This window comes from Coptis chinensis, chromosome 7 (assembly GCF_015680905.1).
Source record: "Coptis chinensis isolate HL-2020 chromosome 7, ASM1568090v1, whole genome shotgun sequence".
In the NCBI taxonomy this organism is placed as follows: domain Eukaryota; kingdom Viridiplantae; phylum Streptophyta; class Magnoliopsida; order Ranunculales; family Ranunculaceae; genus Coptis; species Coptis chinensis.
In genome coordinates this window covers 29,175,728-29,181,565 of record NC_141462.1, presented here as the reverse complement: position 1 = coordinate 29,181,565, position 5,838 = coordinate 29,175,728, and the positions used below count along the sequence as shown (strand labels likewise).

At 34.9% G+C, this 5,838-nt stretch overlaps 1 long non-coding RNA gene across 3 annotated transcripts; it reads left to right on the top strand.

Annotated features, from left to right (window-relative positions):
- The first annotated feature begins 1,765 nt into the window (after nt 1-1,765).
- Nucleotides 1,766-4,877, top strand: LOC147487008 (uncharacterized). Of its 3 annotated transcripts, XR_015201897.1 has the most exons (4): nt 1,766-2,089; nt 3,181-3,223; nt 3,833-3,922; nt 4,025-4,877. It is a non-coding gene; the product is annotated as an uncharacterized LOC147487008 (long non-coding RNA). The 3 variants fall into 3 exon arrangements; XR_015201896.1 differs by lacking the exon at nt 3,181-3,223; XR_015201895.1 differs by lacking the exons at nt 1,766-2,089; nt 3,181-3,223 and having other exon boundaries at nt 3,640-3,922.
- Nucleotides 4,878-5,838: the final 961 nt, after the last annotated feature.

Below are 5,838 nucleotides of genomic sequence, written 5' to 3'. Positions count from 1 at the left end.
AACTGGGGGGGAGGGGTAAAGATATCCCCCGCTCCGTTAATACTCTTCAACAGTTAAGGCTACTAGTATGTTTGAGGTTAAACCTGATCCTGAGCTTAAAACTCTAATCAAATCCCTCACAAAAAAGGTAGAAGCCATTTCTATTCAACAAAAGCCTACCCCTGTCATGAACGTCAACTCTATTCCATGTAATTTCTGTTTGAGTCTTGAGCATCCCGACTCTTATTGTCCTCTCGTCTATGAACAACCATCCGCACAGCCAGACAATGTTTGTTCCATTAATAGCGAACCTAACACACTTTGGAGACAAAATCCCAACTTCAGTTGGAGAAATAATCAACAACTTACACCTCCAGGGTTTAATAATCAAAATGTTAGGCCAGCGAACAACTACAACCAAGCTCCACCGAGACAAAGACAAGGACAAGGTAATTATAATAATTATCTTATCTTATATATAAAGCGGATACCAGATTTTCCAATTAGTTCTCGTATTTTCGGTTTTACACCAAAGTTTTTTATCCTAAGGGTACCGGAAAGTTGGACAGCCACTTTCTTTTTGCTCTCCACGAAAAGGATAAATTGGTAATTTACATCATTTCCCATGACTATAAAACTCAACGTCCAAAGAAAATAGAGACAGAGACACCATTTTATGGTTTCCCAAATAAAAAAAAAAGTAAACCGTTCTTTCGTCTTCTTCGTTCCTGATATCAATATAACAAGAACAAGGGGAGGGAAGAATATCTTATGGCCTGATGAAGAATATGATTATATTAAAGGGTGTGATCGTTGCGATCTTCTGCAGAGAAAAGAAAGATGTCTCCAAGACACCATTTCATGGTATTCAATTCCATTTAAAATCATTGATATTCCTGATAAAACAACAATCATATTAGAAAGGGAATATAATATGATGGTGAGAGCATTCAAGGTGTGCTAGACTGGGATGAAAAAGATGTCGGTTGGGATCACAATAAGAGGAATTTCTATCTCGCTCTGACTGTGGCCAAGGGACAAATCGTCGTCATTGTCCGTCTGCTAATCAAAGGGACTGGGGAGTCTTTTGGTCAGAATATTGCTTACGAATTATAAGTACATTTTCACGTACTATACCATTGTGTCATTTTAAGATTGGAATTAAAACCCAGTTGAAACCCAAATGTTTTAAATCCTTATGAAAAAACCAACAAAAAATTAAACTCCTCTATTTTGATCTCAATTTTTAGCACCAACAACAATCTTTTTCTTCATATTCTCAATCAACTATTGATTTCTCCCTTCGAAAGATAATCAATAATCAGGTAAATTTTCCAGTTATTTCTTTATGATAGTAAATATAAACATAAAGACGTAAAGATGTAAAGACCCTAAAGCTGGCTGTGGAAAGAAATCTTTTTTGGAAAAAGATGATCACTATTGGTGTAACACCTGTAATGAGTTTGTACCATCTCCATTTACAAGGTTAAACTATTATATTTTATTATAACTTCTTCACTTCCCTTTCAATTATTTATATTGACATTGAATGCTAGATATCAAATTCGAGCCCGCATTCAAGATCACACAAATCGTTCAATTGTGACAATATTTGGAAAAGAAGCAGAAAAACTGGTTAAACATCCAGCATCTGAATTGGAGGCTATACTTAGATCGGTAAATCTACTATTAAACATTTCAACACTAACTTATTTGCCTTTAAATATATCTAATTCAAGTGCATAATCTTTTCGTCAACTAGGCAAGTGGTTCACAAATTGTTAAGAGTATACTAAATGAGCTTATAGGTTCATCATTAATTTTTGAAATAAAAATTAGTTAATACAACATCAAGAATCAAGGCACCAATGGCTTCATAACAACTAAAGTTTTTCCTATGGATTACAAGCTAGAAGGAGACATGATGCTTACTCACATTGATCAGGTAAAAAGAAAAAGTATATTTAATAAAAGTTTAAGATAGATAGACAAGACATTATTTTTTATTTATTCAATGCATAATTTCTTTTTGTGATTATAAATGTAGGCCAAAGTGGAAATTCATACTCTTAATACTATCTACCCAAATCCTATATCCGAGCGTCCAAAAGTGAGTGATTCTAAACTAATCGAAAAAAAGGGTTTTATTTAATTGTTTACTTAAGATAATTGTTTATATATATATATTAGAGAGAAAATGTATATACCAATATGCTATTACACGTTTTTACGTGTAATTAGAGAGAAACTTTTGAGATAAGCTATTGTTTTCACGTTTTATTTAGTATGTAAATTTACATACTAATACCTTCATTAGGTGTGTTTCCTACCTTCTTCATTACTTTCCAAACCCTAAGCTGCCTACATATTCACTCAACCACTTCAAAAACTCAAAAGATGCATACTTTAGGATTTTGTAGGAAGGTTAATGTAAAGTTGATGAACAATAGCCTTTTTTTTATTCTTCCTCTTTTTCCTTTCTCACTCATTTGAAGCTTTATTAGGAAAGCTAATTAGACTTCTAGGTACAAAATGCTTAAATTAGTCACAGAATATAAACCAATCCAATCATTAGCGACATTCCAGAAGAAAAATGTCATATAACCCATTAGAAAGGAGAGCCAATAAATCTGCAGTCAGAGAAACCAAGTGAACTGATCACATTGCAGAATTTTCCTAGAGGGCAATTGCACAATGAACGATAATGAATTAGTGCTGTATCATGCCACTGGTTTGATACATGTCAGCTGTGGATGAAGGGGTTGCTACTGCAAATTTAGTAGGGGCGTCATTTTTTATTTATTTTTTTTCCAAGAGAAGGTTTTTCTACAGGAAACTTCCTTTTTGGTAGGTAATTTTGATCCTACTCCTGATTTTGTGGTAAAGTTTTCAGAAGAGTTTGGGGAGCAAGGAGCTTGGGTAAAATATCGAGTAGGAAATATCCCTCTTAGAACCAACAAGCCCTTACAATTTTGCATGTATTTTCTTAAAAATGAGTTGGAATAATTCCCACAAATTAAACACACTCTTGGTTCTTAATTAACTCTTCTGAGATGTCTAAGATTTTGACTGAGCTAGCTCGGCATGTGCGGGACAATGGTCAGACTGCTTGTTTTTTAGTGAGTTGGTGATCTGGCTTAGGAGCTTCAAACCATTAATGGACTATCCGTGATGATTGATATGTATCTCTCTCTTAATTAGGTTAGGGATGTGTAGAGATCTGTTTGACACGATGAATCACGAGGTAAGTAGTGCAATATAAATAGAAAAAACTCTGGGGACTTGAGTTATAGTTATGTTTGATGAAGTATTCTTGAAGAGGATGAAAAAGTATGGTGAATATGCTAGCATGTTTTTTTCATGCTTTATAATGAGATAAGTGTGGTGAATATGTGCATGTTGTGTGTATATGCTTTATAATGAGTTAGTTGTTGACCATGCGTGTTTCTGCTTTGTTATAGAGGTGTATGCATGCCTGTGGTTGTAGATGTGCTTACTTGCATACCTGAACGTGTGTTAGTGACTTCGTGGGTATGCTATCATGTTTTTTTCATGTTAGTGCGTGTAAGGTGCTTGGGTTCATGGATGTATATTAGTTTTAAAATCTGTATGATTATAATGTTATAAGCCATACCATTGTTTTTGGAAAAATAATTAAAAATAAATAAAATTGTTAGTTCTTTCAATCTTTAATCAACCATCGGTAAGTTCTATGCCTTAAAGTGTGTTATCTGTTGCCATCTTTTATTATTTGTAACGGGAGGTGTTTCAATTAGAAAATTGAATATTATTTTGTTAAGAATCATGTCTTGGGCAGGGCAGCTCATTAGAAATTCAATCCTTCTTGATACAGATATTGCCATTTGAAAATTCTGCTGAACGGCCTGGAACCTCAACTAAGGAAACAAAGCCTAAACGGATGCGTAGAAAGTCCAAATGTGTGGTAAATATACAACCGCGATGCTTTTTAAATATTTGTTTTTATTAATTCTTTATCCTTTATAACTAACACGAGGGGAAAAATGTGCGTATTATGTTGGCATAGGAAATTTATCCATACAATTTTAATGAAACCGTGGAAACTTCAGACACGACTGCTGCATCTAAGAGAATCCGCAAAATTTACCAGGTAATAGACTTTAATTATGTTCAGTAGAATGCTAAACTTCCATCTATTGTTATATTTAGTTTAAATAAAAGTTTGATGAAAGAATATGTCGTTATAGGAGTGAATGTGTGTGTTGTGGTGTTGTGGATGTGGTAGTGTATGGTGTGGTATGGTTTGATGAAGGTGGTAGTGTGTGTGTGTTTTGTGTTTTGTGTTTTGTGTGTATGTGTATGATGGCAGGTCATGTGCTAGAGTGTTGTGTGTGTGACGTGGTGTTGTGTTGTGTTGTGTTGTGTTGTGTTGTGTTGTGTTGAGTGTTGGGTTTTATTGTTGCTGTGTACTTGGTGCTGCATTCTGCCTTCTGCTGCTGTGTGTGTTGGATGCTTTTGCTGCTGCGTGCTAGGTGCTATTTTATGCCTGCTACTATTCTTTGCTTCATCTCTTTGCTTCTGCTTCTTGCTTGCCGTCTTTCAAGTTTCTTGCTTTGCCGATGCCGCCCTGGTGGTGTGCGTGTGGTGAGTGTGCTGGTTCGTATCTGTGTGTGAACTGGTGTGTGATGTTGTAGTAATGTAGGTGGCAGGTGGTTTAGTAGTGTAGTCGACTTATTATGCTACTGATGTTGTGGTTTGAGATTGGAGCATGTAAACGGTTATAGGACTGAATGCTGGAGATGGATTGGACCATGTCGTTATTATTATTGTCCTAAACTTACTATTGTTTTATTATTTATGGTTATTAGATATTTTGTTATTGGAATTTAATTTGTAATGCAACAGTGATGTTACTAATGTCTACTAGATTTGCTCTGCCATGTAATAGTAAGTTGTTCTATCAAACTACTAGATTTGCTCTACCATGTAATAGTGTTTGTTATGATATTGGTAAACAAACACTTTCTTTGAAGGCCCCTCACGATTCCGTTGCAACTACTACCTACCATGTAGTACAACCATTGTTGCTTAATACGACGATGCACTTCAGCTGGGCTTTAGATGCTCCCTTTGGCCAAATCCTTTAACTTAGATAATATTGGGGAAATTAGTGCCTTCGCTTTGCGTGAGAGCTCGTTTCTATCTAGATTCTTTGACTGTACACAACTGAAAATTTTGTTCAAAATCATTATTTGAGTTAATATCATGTTTTTTATTGTTTCATTTTATTATCATGCAGTCTATCTCTGCGCATGTATGAGTTTTTTCTCTTTGAATAGCTGCTTTCTGGCGCACATAATCAGCCTTAGATCTATTTTAACTTATGCCCTTATAGAATGTTCTCGACCTTTTAATTTGAACTTGAGAAGTGACTAGCAAATTGCCTAATTGAATGCCTCTCAATTAAGCAGGATAGAGAGAACAATAGTTTGATTCTCCTGAATAACTTTTTCCCATTTCCCCTAGGAAACATATATTACATAAAACAAACAAAAAATAATGCATATTGCAGTTTTTCCTTATGTGAGGAATCATATAGTTTAACCTGATTCACAATCAACTTGCAGTTCAAGCTTTTGTTGGGTGTGTCATGCCTTGGTAGCTCAAAGCAAAATGGCTAAGAAAAATTAAAAAGTTTCAGGAATTAAGGATTAGGTACTCATAAATGGCATGAAACCAAACGATTACCAAGTAGGGAACAACGTAATGGTAATGTCAATGGAAAAGTTAATATTTTGCCTCCATTCTCTTAACGAAAATGTTCAACGAGACTACCATTTGGCTCAATATTTATATAATTCTCCGCATCCTTGCCATTGT